At 33.0% G+C, this 17380-nt stretch overlaps 1 long non-coding RNA gene across 2 annotated transcripts in view; it reads left to right on the forward strand.

The window, feature by feature from the left end:
- Positions 1-201: 201 nt before the first annotated feature.
- The window catches only part of LOC143043279 (uncharacterized), a 65771-nt gene continuing 48592 nt past the window's right edge, over positions 202-17380 (forward strand). Inside the window, exons 1-2 of one of the 2 annotated variants that reach the window (XR_012968289.1) lie at positions 202-242; positions 12663-12830. This is a non-coding gene — a long non-coding RNA (uncharacterized LOC143043279). The remainder of the gene's footprint in view (positions 243-12662; positions 12831-17380) is intronic. The other variant, XR_012968290.1, reaches the window with a different exon arrangement.

The following is a 17380-nucleotide window of genomic DNA, read 5'->3' on the forward strand; positions in this document are numbered from 1 at the left end:
TTGTATTGTATAATATTTCTACTTAGGACGATTTTGGGGGTACTAAACCATGATATTGTCCTGTTATTTTTTTTCAATGGCCACATAAATTAGATACACTTTTTGCCAGAAGGCCGAGCCAATTTTCGTATGTACATTTTAAATACAAGGCTATTTTTTAAAATAAAAAATCAACCTATCAATTGTAATTTATATTTAAATGAATGTCAAGGTCACACAGCAAGGAAGTAAAATATACATATGTAAGCTTCTAATTTATTGCTATGAATGTTTCTTTGTAGCTTCTATTTTGGACTTTTTTTCTACACAGACTAGCTCTATTTCATTTGCATTTGGTAAGGGATATTGTATTGTCCATACATCTCCAAGAAAGTCCAAATACTAGTAAAAAAAACTCGAGTCCTATAAACCAGTAATATACATCTAGTCATGATGCAACTAAACGTTCACATGATTTACTTGTCATTACATGTAATTTTGTAACTATTTGTTGTCTGAGCTTCATTGATTGTTACAACACAGGATTTAACTTATTACTAAATGTACTTCCCATAAACAAGGTAAACGATGCAAATAGTGAAACGGGATCTGTCCACGTTTCTTACCAAAGTACTTTCATTTGATTGACTGTTGGTTGCTTATCGTCCATTTTCTTTTTATTTTGCATATGGCATCAGCCACGGAATTTGTTGTCGCAGATTTTCATCGTTTTTGTCTTTTGGTCAAGGTGTCATGAACAAGATGTTCTTTCATAACCACTAGATTCAAGTGAAAAAAATATTCTGTTATTTTTCGTAAAAAACAATGATTTAAATCTGTCAGACAGCTATAACACGGGTGTCATTCGGTTTATCGAGAGAAATGATAGTGAAAGAATATCTAACGGTGGTCAAGTATTGCGAGATGACCGAGAAAGCTCTGGTACGGAAGCGTATTAGGGACATAAAAAAATAAAAAATGGCAGTGAACTTTTTTTTCAAGTCGAAATTTTCGGTCCAACGATTTACCGAAAAGAGCGACGATTTACAGAAAAGAACAGAAAAGAACTGAAAAGGACCAAAAAGAACAGAAAAGGACCGAAAAGAACATACATATATTTATCAATTTCCGCAGCGTTCGACGTATGAATAGCAAATTCAAGCCAAGGCCAATAATTGCAACTTTTGACAATTTTAAACAGCGTGAGGTAGTGAAGTCATCTGCTTACAAATTGAAGAGCTCTCCGTTCGGTCTCAGTGTACAGTATACACCAGATGTGCTCGCTAAAAGAAAACAATTGCTCCCAATTCAAAGAGAGGCTCGTGCTCAACAAGCTAAAGCAGTGATGATCAGAGATAAACTGTATATAAATAACGAGCTTTTCGATCAGATTAAGCACAAACAATTCTTACCGAAAATGGAAACTCAGATACCGAATGAGAAGATCGAGGTAGATATATGTACTGACAAGACAACTCATCAAACTGACGGGAAGCAGGCTACTACCAAAGAAGACTAGGATAGCGTTGGAGGTTTTGTGTCTCATTCAAAAAACTGTGACAATTTGAAAGTAATTTCTTGGAACGTGAATGGTGGTATTCAAAATAAACTTGATAACATTGCATTTTTGAATTTTATTTGCACATATGATATAGTTTTTCTTACAGAATGTTGGTTTAAAAATGATTTTAGTTTGTCTATTCCTGGTTATGATTGTTTTTTGTATGCTAGACGCAAGTCTAAATCTATTCAAGGAGGAGGTATTGTAATTTTAATAAAAGAGTGTTTTTCTAATAAAATTTCTATCGAAACATGTATTCATGATACAATTATATGGTTGAATATTGAAAAGGATATTGTTACAAGTGATAAAAACTTATTTATTGCCTGCGTTTATATACCCCCTGTCAGATCAAATTTTTATAAACTTTATAATTGTGATTTATTTGTTGATTTAGAAAATAGCATTGAACTTTACTCTTCACTTGGTGATGTTATACTTTTGGGTGATACAAACAGTCGAACTGGGGCAATAGATGATTTTGTGAGTAACGATAGTATTCATAGTACTATAAGGAATAGACTTGATGATATTTTTGATTATTCTGCTGATATAGAACTCAATGTAAGAAATAATACGGACAACAAAACAAACTGCTATGGTCCAAAACTTATCTCGCTATGTAAAGCCTCGGGTTTGAGAATATTGAATGGCCGGCATAAAAATGGTTTTGCCAATGATTTTACATTTTGTGGTGCGAATGGAATGAGCGTTATAGACTACCTATTAGTCCCAGTGTCACTTTTCCCGATAGTGCGTCAACTTATTGTGTCTAATTTTACAACTTTTTCCGACCACGCATTTCTACATATACAACTTTCATTACTGTGTAACAAACAAAATTCAACTCGGTTCCCGGATGATGAAAACAGAGAGAAACTGTCGCAGGACAAATTTAAATGGAATGATGAATTAAAAGAACAATGTAGAGATTGTTTACTGAATAATATGGAAAAGATAAATATGTGTCGTGAACGGATTGACTTTGATGGGCAGCAATTACTCGACAATTCGTTGGACGAATTCACTAGTACGTTAAATGACATTATGGCACCATTTTTTAAAAAGAGGACAATCAATTTTAAATCTTGCAGATCTAACATTTGTGATGATAAACCTTGGTTCAACGCCCAGTGTAAAGACCTTCATCGCCGCTATATAAACTGTTTAAATATATTTAATAGACTAAAATCACAACTAAACCATAGTAATTTAATCCGAGCGAAAAAGGACTATAAAACACTAGAACGTCGCTTGAAACAAGATTATATGCGCACTGAAGGAAACATGCTAGACATAATGAGACTTACAAACCCTAAATTATTTTACAAGAAATTTAAAAGAAAAGCGTCTCCTAAACATGCTGTACCATTAAAGTTGTTCCATGAACATTTTAAGTCATTGTGCTCATCAGACACAGATGCTGTACTGGACGACAGCCAATTTAATAACACCGATGGTGAATGCGTATATGAGGAACTTGATAGAGAAATTACAGAAAATGACATTTTGAAAGCTATTCGTAACCTTAAACGTGATAAAAGTCATGGAGTTGATGGAATTCTTAACGAATATTTTATTGAATACAAAGATGTGTTTATGCCTGTATTACTGTACATTTTTAATGGAATTTTACAGTCCGGAATTTTACAGTCCGGAATTTTCCCTACGGATTGGGCAAAAGCCATACTTATACCTATATTCAAGAAGGGTAATGTGCTTGATCCGAACAACTACAGAGGGATTAGTTTAGTCAGTAATTTTGGAAAGTTATTTACGTCCGTTCTTAATCAACGTTTAATAGACTGGTCGGAAACATTTGATATTGTGACCGATGCCCAGTTCGGCTTTCGCCCCGGTCTGGGTACAGTAGATGCTATTTTTGCTCTTACATCATTAATTTTCAAATCTTTATCAGCCAAAAATCGTTTGTATTGTTGTTTGGTAGACTACACGAAAGCTTTTGACACTGTTCAAAGATATATGTTATGGTATAAACTATCAAAAATTGGTATACAAGGTAAATTTTTAATGGTTATCAAAGCTATGTATTCTAATGTCACTTCTTGTGTAAGTGTTGATGGGTTCAATTCTGATTATTTTACTAATGAAGTAGGTTTGATGCAAGGTGAAGTATTATCACCGATATTTTTTTCTATGTATGTCAATGATTGTGAAATGGCTTTTATAAATAGTGACTCTATTCCTTATGAGATGAAGGAACTAAATTTATTTTTACTAATGTACGCTGACGATATGGTTATTTTTTCAGAAACTGTATCTGGATTACAAACGTTACTTGATACTTTGTATGATTATACCTCTAAATGGTCACTTAGTGTGAATATAACAAAAACGAAAATTGTTGTTTTTAGAAAGGGTGGAAAAATACATGGCAATGAAAAATGGTATTATAATAACCAGGAAATAGAAGTTGTAGATAAGTTTAGTTATCTTGGTATTTTGTTGAATTTTAATGGTAAATATAATGTGTTACAGCAGAAACTCTCAGAACAGGGTAGAAAAGCTGTGTTTGCCTTAAGGAGAAATGTAAAGGATATATATTTGAATTTTGTAACTCTACTTTCACTTTTTGATACTTATATAAACAGTGTACTTTGTTATGGTTGTGAAATTTGGGGTGCTCACAAGGCACCAGCTATAGAAAGGATACATCTGGGCTATTGTAAAAATATTATGAAAGTAAAAAGCTCTACTAGTAATGCCATGGTGTACTATGAGCTAGGTAGATTACCATTATTGCACACCAGAAAATGTCGAATTTTTAAATACTGGTTTAAGCTGTTATGTACTACAAACTGTATTTTGAAAAAACTGTTACTGTTTTTTATATGACGATTTACAAAAATGTCCAAATAATAAGACAAATTGGTTGTATTTTATTAAAAATGAGTTGCTCAGTATAGGTTTAGGTGATATTTGGTATAATCAAGGTTTATTTTTAGATAGTAAGCTCTCCAGTAGTTTTTACTTGATAATTAAACAACGCCTGTTTGATTGTATGAAGCAAGATTTTGACAGCCAAATGAATAATTTAGTTAAATGTACAAGTTATAGATATATGGTTCATAATTTTTGTTTACAAAATTATTTATGTAAACCAATACCAGTTATTTATAAGACATGTATTACCAAAATAAGACTTAGTAGTCATGATCTAGCTATAGAATGTGGTCGCTATTCTGCAATTCCAAGAAGTAATAGACTATGTAGTTTTTGTAAAGACGACATTGAAGATGAGATGCATTTTATTTTGAAATGTCCTACTTATCAAGGTCTTAGATCTTATTTTATAAAACCATATTATTGGAGAAAACCTTCTATGTATAAATATATACAATTAATGAGTTCTAATAATCTTAAAGAATTATGTAATTTGGGTAAATTTATATTTCGTGCACAAAAATTAAGATCTAACATGATGTAATATGTTCAAACACTTTACCTTCTGCTATCGATGTATACTTGTGTAGTTTATATGTTGTATGCCTATAGTTGTTATGACTTTGGTAAATAAAGATATGTTATCATATAAAAAAAATATATATATACACGATTGTTTTATGTTGTTAACAACACAGGGACTCGGTTAGCAGATTAAAATTTTGTTAATCCATGTTTTTGATTTTTATACGCCCGTCAAAATTTTGACGGGACGTATTATGGTATACAAATGTCCGGTGTCCGTCCGTCCGTCCGTCCGTCGTACCGTCCGCCTGTCTGTCTGCCTGTCCGTCCGTCTGTCTGTCCGGCGTAAACGTGTCGCAACGTAACTGGAGAACGACTTATCCAAATTTCATGAAACTTAACATAGTTGTTTCTTATGATGGTCAAATGATCTGTATACTTTTTGGTGAAAATAAGATTAAAACTTTTTGAGTTACAGCACTTTGTAACTAAAACAGGGGTGTGTTTTTTTCACATGTCGCACCGTATCTCAAAAACGATTCTTGATTATGGCTTAAAACTTTAAACACTTCTTAGTTATATTAATCTTAATATCTGTATACTTTTTGGTGATGATTCAAAATTTTATTTTTTAGTTATTGAGTATTTTGTAAAAAAGGGGGAGTGATTTTTTTTACATGTCGCACCATATCTCAAAAACGATTTATGATTATTGCTTAAAACTTTACACATGTCTTTGTTATATTAATCTAAAGATCTGTATACTTTTTGGTGATGATTCAAAATTTCATTTTTGAGTTATTGAGTATTTTGTAAAAAAGGGGGAGGTTTTTTTTTTTACATGTTGTGCCGTATCTCAAAAACAATTTATGATTATTGCTTAAAACTTTATACACTTCTTTGTTATATTAATCTAAAGATCTGTATACTTTTTGTTGATGATTCAAAACTTTATTTCGGAGTTATTGAGTATTTTGTTAAACAGGGGAGTTTTTTTTACATCATGTCGTGCCGTATCTCAAAAATAATTTATGATTATTGCTTAAAACTTTACACACTTCTTTGTTATATTAATCTAAAGATCTGTATACTTTTTGGTTTTGATTCAAAATTTTATTTTAGTGATATTTCGTTTTTTGTTAAAAAAAAACAGGGTTGGGGGTTTAACATGTCCCGCCGTGTCTCAAAAACAATATACGGTTATTGCTTAAAATTTTCTCAGAAACTATTTATGATTATTGCATAAAACTTCCACACAAGACGTCGGGCGTATCATGCGCTCATGGCGCAGCTGTTTATTTATTATTATTATTTCCTGTCTATTTGTATTACTTAATTAACGTATTTGATGTTGATAGCTACGGAAGCCGGTAAGGGGCATTTCAAAAAAAATAAATAATGATGTCGTAATTTCGACATAACATGTCGTTATAGCGACATCGGTTTGTCGTAATAACGACATCACTATGTCGTTACGACATCGCTATATATATATATATAAAAGAATATGTATTATAATTGCCAAGAGACTAAATGACACAGAAATTAACAACTATAGGTCATCATAATGCCCTCAATAATAAGAAAAGCCTCCGCATAGTCAGCTATAAAAGAGGGACGAAAGATACCAGATCTTAAGCGTATATATGTGACACTTCTAGTAAAACCCTTAATATTACAGACGTTCCAGTGGCGTAGCTTGCCCTGTGATAGTACCGAGGCAGGGGGTCTGGGGGTCGCAGCCCCCAGAAGCTATACGTGTTTTACCATTTGGAAAACGATAAAATCCCATTAAAGTTATAGTAGTTTTTACTTTATTCAACATAATAATGCTAATATGTTCAAACAATAGCTACATGTATTTACAATATGTCAAGCTCCGATGTTACTTTTTACCTTTCTCTTTGTTTGTGAGAGATATTGGATAATACTAGTGTTTTCAAATACTATAATCATGTGTGCTTTAGATTTATTTATGAAAGTTAAATTCTGTAATATGTTTTAAATTTTGATACTAAAAATCCTCTACAGGTGCAAAGCACCAATTCTTCTATTTCCACTATAGCGTCAAACTTGTCCAATACTAGGTTTCGGTCAATTTCTTTATCCTTATGTATGTGCATTAAGGTCAGTCCGTTCAATCGATGATCGGTCATTGTTGTCCGGTTCATAGTTTAAGTCTTCTAAGTGCAGAAAAGGACATTTCGCACGGAACGGAACCTACTGGAATGCCGCATCGTAAGTAACAGACGAAATATTGTATTTATATTAGGGTAGTAATCTGAATCAGCTAGAATGAACGATTCAGAAAGCGATGTAGGTGGATCCTTAAGCTGATTACAGAAAGCCATCCATCGCTGATTTTCCATATAATACGTATCCCGATCTGGTAAATCTGAACTGTACCATTCATATATCTTTGCTGTTTCAATTTGCGACATTGTATTGACCTTCAAAGGCATTAGTTGTGATGCAAGAAACATGGCCGATTTGTCCTCTGGAAATCTCTCTTCCAGTTGAGCAACGCAATGATCAATGAAAGGGAAAAATACATTTATTTTGAAGTACTTACGGCTGTGTCTGAGGCGTCTCCTGCAGTTGAGCGCTGTGTCATTCTCTTAGCTGTTCTCGGTTTTTCTAATTGGATATTGACACATGTGGCCAAAACTTTCATCTTTTCCCAATGCTCTTGAATACGGTATCGTTCCTTTGCTCATTAATGAAGGTTTTGCATGTGTTTGCATCTTGATATGCTTTAATGATATCACAGTCGGTTTTCTGAAGAACCTGAGTCAGAGGTCTTGTGAAACTCAGTATGTGTTGCGTAACAACAAGAGCAACAATGAATTGACTACTTTGCAGCATTCGAAAATGGGCACTTGCTTTAATCAAGATTCAAAACATGCGCTCTGCAATGATGATAATATGCTTTTGGTTGTATTTGCTGTATGCGGGCTTTAACACCAGAAATATTACCAGACATCACGCTAGCACCATCATATCCTTGACCACGTAAATTGTCCATATTTAGCCCACATTCTTGAACATAATTGACTATTGCTGTTGCAATTGACTCTGCGTCGACCTTTTCCATCTCGATAAAACCTATAAAATCTTCAAACACAGTAGCAGTTCTATCGACATATCTAATGCAAAGTGCCATCTGCTCTTTTGTTCCTACATCCGTGGATTCATCAGCCATGATGGAAAACAATTTTGCCTCTTGTACTTTTTTAATAATTTCATTTTTAATTTGCATTCCACACAAACTTATCAGTTCATTTTGAATGTCTGGGCTTGTGTATTGTGCATTATAGGGCGCATTCTCCAATTGAGATTTTAGAATGGGCACATCATCGGCTTTCCATTGTAAGAATCGAGAAAAATTACCATCTTCTATCTTTTTTTCCTTATTCCAACTGTGTCCCCGTAAAGGAATATTTTGTTGTCCTAAAACTACTATGGTGTCTATTATTCGAAATAGTATTTCTCTGTTACGTTTAACCTTTTCTTCATAACTTTTGAGATAGAAACATGTATATCCTTTTCTTCTTTAGAAACTATTTGTTTATAATTTATAGTTTTATTTGTTGCTTGTTGGTGGGTTTTTGACTCGTTGTGAGAAAGTAATACTCCTCTTTTGGACCCAGTGGCATTTTTCCAATCATTAAACCCTTTGTCTGTGAAACATCTCCGTCTTTGTAATTACAAAACGCTAAACAATTTATACAAAACGCGGCATCTTTTTGTATTGAATATCTCAACCAAGGAAACTTCTTTTCCCACTTTGAGGAGTATCCTCGTCCGTCTGTTGCCTGAAATACAATTTAAGAGGATGACATTTTAATATCAAACAGTAGTTGTGTCCTGTCACTGTCATTCAAAGATTTCCCAGAAAAGTAGTAGGGATCACTGTTTGTAGGATCAGACTGTTTTAGAAGAGATTCATTAGACAGCAACCACATTGAAACGACACAAGTTACTATGCAACATCTTCAGGTCATCATATTGTCTTCACCAAAACGCAGCTGACTATTTCGTGGTGCAAAAATTTAAATTGTGCAAGTCTGCATGTTGATTGATATCTATAAATTTGTATATTTTTTTTATTATTATCAAAGTCAATGAAACTCTGTGTAATTAAGGTTGAAGACACGATGTTTCAGTTGTATTTGTTAGTACTACATACTGCCGGTTATATGAGGGTTTGAACCTTCATTTATAATTCTTTTTGCCCATAATTTTATTTTCCTTTTATATTTTGGCACCATTCTAAATTTCTATTATTTTAACTTTTCATTCATTGCAAGTCTATTAAATTTACCTCATCCACACCCTCATTTACAAGAAATTTCAATATTTTCGGACCAATGATAATTTTAATGTTTTACCTGAATGGGCAAGTGAATGGATCGGAGAACTTGAAGTCTCGTGAGTTGGATCAGCATCTTCATCATGATCTATTCTACTGACTTTGCTTGCAGTAGGGTTAAATAAATCTGTTAGTTTCAATTGTGCCGATTTCTTTGACTCGGACATATTTAAAATACTGAAAAACACCGCAAAGGGGATTTCCAATTAGGGGATGGAAATGTTTTAAAAAGGCTTTAATTCACAAAGGATACCGTCAATCCGTCTACGAATCAATACCGACACAAAAACGTCAGATAGTATTTATACATAGACAATAATAGTGCATTGACTTGACATATCAACGATATAAGGATGAGGCTTAGAAACGGGGAAATGCGAGGCTGTGCCGAGCATTTTCCCCGTTTCGGGCCCAATCCTTTATATCGTTGATATGTCAAGTCAATGCACTATTATTGTCTTTATACTGCAATCTAAAAAAACATTTTCAATTGTTGTTTATTGTGTTAATATTATTTATTTGATTTAAATATTGGGAAAAATCCCCCTTTAAAAAGGCCTCATATCACACAGACGGAGAAATATAACACGATGAAATGTACATCATTACCGCAATCAATGATGAACGAATTCGTTGCAGACTAATATATCAACAATAAGCATAAAACATAATGATTTATAGGTTGCAAACAAAAAAATATTAATAAGTGAAATATGTTTTCCCAAAAATTGCAAAAGAAACAAGTTTGAGTCGTTAAACGCATCGTTGTTTACATTGGAAACAAGAACAGGTTGAAGAGGTCGTATGCATAATTAAATATAATTTCGACAATTTCTATTTAAATATTCATGAGGAAAAGTGATACCAGGTCAGTGACTGTATATGGCATAGAAATATACAGTCAACGCATTTTGACTGCTCAAATAGAACGAGTGCAGTATAAAAGTCGGTATATAAGCGTTTAGTTGCTAGACTGCTGCTTCAGGTTGAAATTAAAATAAAGTTTAGTTTTTTTGTTTTTGTTTTTTTCAACGAGGCAGTTCGTTGCCTCAACGTAAGCTACGACCTCGACTTTGAATCATATCATGGATGAAGGTTTAGTTTTGTGGTCAAGTCCGTATCGCGAATTCGTTTAGCTATATGATAACTGTCTGTTGTTATGATTGTATGGTGTACATTTTCGACTTCTGTAAGGTTTCAAATAACATTGACCTTATGCATCATTTGGCAATGTTCGTTTTATGTTGTTTGGTCTTTTGGCTTATATAGATATAGGAAGATGTGGTATGAGTGACAATCCATCGCAAATATAAAAGAAAACCATTATAGGTCAAGGTAAGGCCTTCAACACGGAGCTTGATCCACACCGAACAACAAGCTATAAAAGCTATAATTTGATCTGCGATATATATACCTGTATGATATAGCGCCACGGTATTTGGTGTATGGTGTACATGTCTGTGTGCATGTTTCATATATGACGTCAATTAAATTTAATATATTGAATGATAGTAAGATGTTTATGTCTGGCTGTCGGTCAGGGTTCATATACCTTCGACCTTATGTCCCGAATTAATTGGCCAAACATTACTTTAACATTTGTCAGTTTCTAAGGTACTGTAAGCATCGGAACACCTATATTTGGTGTACAGGATGTTTGTAGAGATCTGTATGGCATGGTTCATCTGACCTTGACCTCTTTTTTGAACCATTTACAATTTTAAGCGTATTTGACAATTCTAGTAAAACCTTTAATATTACAGACGTTCAACAAATATACTATCATAAGTAAAGCAGAAGAGATATTTCAGCATTTGCTCTCTGGTATTCTTTAGTCTGCAGTTTATAGTTATCTCATTGGAAATCAATCCACATCTGCTACGTTGTATATCAAGATACATAGAACTTAAAAAAGTGGTGTTGCACAAAATGTTGGTTACCGTTCAATCTCAAATTGTTCATGAAAGATGCTGTTTTGCTATAAGATTTTGGTTGTCGGTTAACATTTTGGTTTAATTAAACGTTGCATACCCATATATTATTGACTAAATAGTGGCGGTCTGCCTGAATTGTACTATACCGACTCTCAGAGCTGAATTTTTCACACTGATTTAGACACGTTTCTAACTGTGTTTTTTTAACTTTCGAGGTAAAGTGTTGAATTAAAAAAAAATGATGTTCAGTCTTATCAAAATAGTAACAGGCTTCAACCAGTTGCAGTTATATCAAGTGGTAAAAGGAATATTGATTTCTGATGACCAGTATTAAATAAAAGCAACAGTAGTATACCGCTGTTCAAAACTCATAAATCCATGGACAAAAACAAAATCGGGATAAAAACTAAAACTGAGGGAAACGCATTAAATATAAGAGGAGAACAACGACACAGCATTAAAATGTAACACACACAAAAACGGACTAAGCATTAGACAAAATCCTATGAGAATAACAAATATAACATCAAAACCAAATACATGAATTTAAGTCTGGTCACGCATTATCTTTCACGATCAAGTTTGATGAAAATTCAACAAAATTGAAGGTTTTCATAAACAAATTAGCAATTGTAAGGAAAGAGCATACTATTATTTTATTGTAAAATCAGATACACCAAAGATCAAATTTCAAATTTATCATGATATATTGAAATATGACCATTATAGGTACAAATAACGTGTTTTTCTTAATTAATTCCATAGACATGCATTGTGTCTTTTGTGTTTTTTCATAAAGTACTGCATATTTTCTTTATCTTCTTGCATGTAGCAATTTTGAGGAAGTTGAACCATTTTGACAAACACATTTTTTTGTTAATTCACGATCATTTCTCTCGTTAAACCGAATGACACCCGTGAAGAATGTCAACATTGAAAGTGAAACAAAGGTAAATCGTTTGATTGACTGATTCGATCCACAAAAATCTTTTTTATATAGGTAAAAACGATGATACACCTTTATATTTCATCTATAATATGTAATTAAAACAGACCTGGAAAAATTTACCAGCACGAGTTTGCTGTTTATTTTAGACGTTTAATAGTTTGGATAAATGTTTTACAATTGTTATAAATCAGATATAAGAATTTGATTACAATCGGTCAACATGAATTTGATAGCTAGTGTCCCTTTAAGACGAATCGTCATAATAACCTTGTGTCCTATAAGACCAAAAAGTACGTATTTGTTTTCCTATGGAGGGCCATGAGCAAAATACAAAATGAGATCTAATGTAAACCGAAATGATAAAATTATATATGCATATTTTAAGCTGTACAACCATGCCTTTTTCATAAAACATTTGTTTTTCTACTATCTCTCCAGGAATATATCCTCATAGACGACAATATACAGGAGACACGAAAAGTTACCTATCACGCATAGTAAAAAATTGAAGAAATGAATCGTGACGCAATATATCCAGATCCTGAAAGAATGACTGGTTACGTACTTTTAGTTCAGTTATATAATATTTTGCAATTCATTGTATTGGTAAGTAAATGGTTTTTATAGAAGTTAAATATAAACGGAACATGACATTTATGTTTGAACAAAGGAAAAAAAAACCAACCCATAAAACCAAATCAACACAAAGAAAATATGTACGAGCAGCTCCTACACATATTTAACGATATTTCTCTCAGGGATTGTACCACATATTATTTTATTTTGTTCTTAGATACGTTAACGTCAACGCACCTTATATGATTAAACACGTTTTAAATTGACCGACCTCTGTTTGCAGATATCTATTGTCCATTTAAATCAGTACCTCTTTTAGTTTACTTTTTGTTGGCACCTTCGGCAGAAATGAAAAAAAACTAACAGATTACCAAAAAGCAGTCAAGTTTTTAATATTCTAAAACTTAGAAATGCATTTAAATTTAAATAGATTGGTTTGCTAGGTACTTTATATACATGTATATATATATATATATAACAAGTCAAAAAGGGTACAACATCACCATTAAATAACTATAAAATGAACAAATATTAGATATTTCGGATAATAGATATCCTTCTTCAATAATAGCACGATGTCAAATGAATCATGTCAATATATTCAAACTGAAAAACTATCAAATCTTGAGGTTTATACATTTTAAGCGAACACCACAGACACTGGTACAATTTTAAAATTTCCAAACACGGCGCACAGATTACAAAGATATGCCAAATAAAAATAGTTATTTGCGATGTGAACTGGCACAACTCTAAATTTCAAAAGGTTGTGACAGTTTAGATGTTATAACAAGCAGTGCATCAGCTCTCTGATGAGAGATTTTATAAGAAGCTAGACTATGACCCTACTTCCGAGTTTAGCTCCAAAATTATCACTGCGTTACAAACCATGTACGATGACGGCCACATATAAAGATAAGGATACAATTGGTTATTTTAAACCAGAGAATGCCAAGCCTGGTCGATTGTATCTTCTTCCCAAAATACACAAGGTTAACAACCCTGGTAGACCCATTGTATCCGCAAACAGCCATCCGACTGAGAAAATCTCGGAATTCGTCGATTTTCATTTAAGATCTCTTATAGAAAATCGTCCTTCCCACTTTCAAGACACTACAGATTATCTTCGTAAAATGGAATCCATGAACCCTCTTCCTCCGGAAACCCTCCTTGTCACTTTAGATGTCACCTCATTGTATACCAACATACATTTTGTACCTCATGATGACGGCATACAATCTTGTAGGGAAATATGGGACTCGCGCAACATTTTAGAACCACCTACAAAATGTTTAGTCCAGCTGCTGACTCTGGTCCTGAAATGCAACAATTTCACCTTTAATGGTGATCATACCTTCAAATAAACGGGACAGCGATGGGGACGAAAATGGCACCGTCTTACGCCAATATTTTCATGGGCAAATTAGAAAAACAAATTATTGCAGCATCTTCATCCAAACCTCTGTCTTGGTTCCGTTTCATTGATGATGTTGACATGAAATGGATTGAATCCCAACAAAAACTGGATAATTTCATCAGACATGCAAAGAACGCCCACCATTCAATTAAATTTACGTATGCAATTTCCGACTCTAAAATATCTTTCTTAGACACAACCACATCTATAAAGGACGTTGTCATATAAACAGATCGCTACTGTTAACCCACAGATAAACATCATTACCTTTCTCCCCAAAGCTGTCACCCCAAACACTGTACAAAAAGTATCCCGTACAGTCAAGCTCTCAGAGTAAAGCGGATTTGCTCCTCTGAGGAGGCTGTCACGAAACGATTACAGGAACTTCGCGGATTTTTGACAAAACGAGGCTATAAGAAATTGGACATAGATAAGGTGTATGCGCGCCCTAAAGGACAGTTTCCTCTCCAAAGAGGGCATAAATGAAAAAAAAAACATAGAATGAGTCACTCATTTTCCTGTCATCACTTGTTTCCAGTAACTCCGGCTTTCGTACTGGCTTTACGGTTCGAAGATTTTTTTTAAATACCTGTTTAAATTACAGGGTTCCATTCATTTGGGATTGATGTATAAGTAAGGAGCCACTTTCAATTATTTTACCTTATTAGATAAAACTTATTTTTCTAATCAATACAAGTGTGGACACAGATGAGTGTGGATAGTATGTTTGAACACTGTGCGGGACAAATTTGCCATTCCGGTATCGGCAAATCTGACTTTGACGGTTTACAAGATTTCTAAAAAAAATTTTGTCCAGTGATAGATTATTGAAAAATTAAAAAAATGCCATATGTCCCAACTTGTCACTGTTGTCACTCTTGTCACTGCAGCTGATTAAAAGTACATTTCCCATGGGAAATTTGATAATTCCCATGGGAATATTAGAATTTCCCATGGGAACATTGAAAGTTCCCATGGGAAAAATTACTTTTCCCATGGGAAGTTTAGAGTTCCCATAGGAACTTTAAAGTTCCCATGGGAACATAAGTAAATTGTTTGTTCCCATGGGAAGTTCTAAATTTCCCAAGGGAAACTTTAAATTTCCCAAGGGAACTTTTCTTCCCAAGGGAACTCCTTTTCTTCCCATGGGAAAATACTTTTCCCATGGGAACAATATTTTTTCCCATGGGAACAATATTTTTTCCCATGGGAACAATAATTTTTCCCATGGGAACAATAATTTTTCCCTTGGGAACAATAATTTTTCCCTTGGGAACAATATATTTTCCCATGGGAACAATAATTTTCACATGGGAAGTGATATAACTAAAAAGAAAACATAAAAAAAATCCTCTAATTGCATGAGTGAAGCAATTTCACAAAACGGACTAAGTTATTATGGGTACAAGTATTTCTTTGAATCTTAATTGTAGAAATATATAATTGTGTGTTCTACGATTTTTGTCTTGGCATGCTTAATTGAAAGTAAATCACTACGTGTCAAAAATTTAACTACTATAAATTCAGAAATTATTGCTGTTTTTATTATTGTGAAAATAGTGACAGGGTTATAATCACAATAATATACACTTGCATATTGAAATTTTTTATGAACTAAACAGGATTATTCTAAATTTTGCACACAAAAAAATGATGAAATTGAGAAAAATCGCACTTACAATTGCTAGCAATAATTTCTGAATTTTCAGTATATAGTTTTGCATATATAGCTTTCACACCATTGCACACAGTGTCTTATGTTTATCCATTTGAATGTTTTTGTGTTTTTTTCATGCAGACATTTAAATGTTGATAGGTCTTGCTCATTGTTGACGGCTGTTCAGTCACTGGCTGAAAATACCTTTATCTCTGGTTTTTAGTTGTCTCATTGGCAATCACATACCATATCCTTACTTAATTTCAACACTTCTTAATTTAGGTTATATACATTTGAGAATATCATTTTCAAAAAGACAAAACATTACAATTGGTATAACAAATAAGGCACTTGTGTTTTAATATTTCATCTTTCACTGAGATAACACCATCAAGTAAAATGTGTAAAACAAAAACAGAAAATAAAACAAACAGCAATAAAATAACTCAAGCAAGTGTCAATAAACCTGCACAAATAACATGAATAACATATCTAAGGTCATAAGCAAGTGACAATAAAACATACAGCAATAATATATCTAAGGTCATAAGCATAAACATGCAGCAATATAATACATTGTATATCTAAGGTCATAAGCATAAACATGCAGCAATATAATACATTGTATATCTAAGGTCATAAGCATAAACATGCAGCAATATAATACATTGTATATCTAAGGTCATAAGCAAAAGACAATCAACATACAGCAATAGTATATCTAAGGTCATAAGCATAAACATGCAGCAATAATATATCTAAGGTCATAAGCAAGTGACAATCAACATACAGCAATAATGTATCTAAGGTCATTAGCATTTTAAAAAAAACATGCAGCAATAATATATCTAAGGTCATAAGCAAGTGACAATCAACATACAGCAATAATGTATCTAAGGTCAAAAGTATAAACATGCAGCAACAATATATCTAATTTCATAAGCATAAACATACAGCAATAATATATCTAAGGTTCTCTGATATTTGTCCTAAAAATGTTTGGCTCTAGCACCACTGTTGAAAAAGTAATGCCCCTTTTTTCAACAATTTCCTCAGAGGAAAAAGAGTTTTCCTCAAGGGAAAAAGATTTCCCTTAGGGAATTTGCTGCATAATTATTTCCTTTGAGGAAATTCTTTTTCTTTTGAGGAAATTTGCCGCTTCAAATTTTCCTTTGAGGAAATTTCCTCTAAGGAAATCATTGTTCTTCAAATTTCCTCTAAGGAAATTTCTGAACATCAAATTTCCCTTAAGGAAATGTTTTTCCTCTATAAAAATTTCATAACAGTACAAACATTGACAAACAGTATAAATATATTTTCTCCTAGACTGAATTATTGATCATGTTGATACAAAAGATTATATAAAATAAACACTTTTCATGTCAAATTAACTTGTCTTCTGTTTCAGCTGCTGTGTATAATTATTCTACCCCCTACATAACAGTTCAGTGCATAAATAATTCCATTCACAAGACATCTTCCTTCAATTGGTTGAATAAATTTTGG

Source organism: Mytilus galloprovincialis, chromosome 8, assembly GCF_965363235.1.
Source record: "Mytilus galloprovincialis chromosome 8, xbMytGall1.hap1.1, whole genome shotgun sequence".
Taxonomy (NCBI): Eukaryota; Metazoa; Mollusca; class Bivalvia; order Mytilida; family Mytilidae; genus Mytilus; species Mytilus galloprovincialis.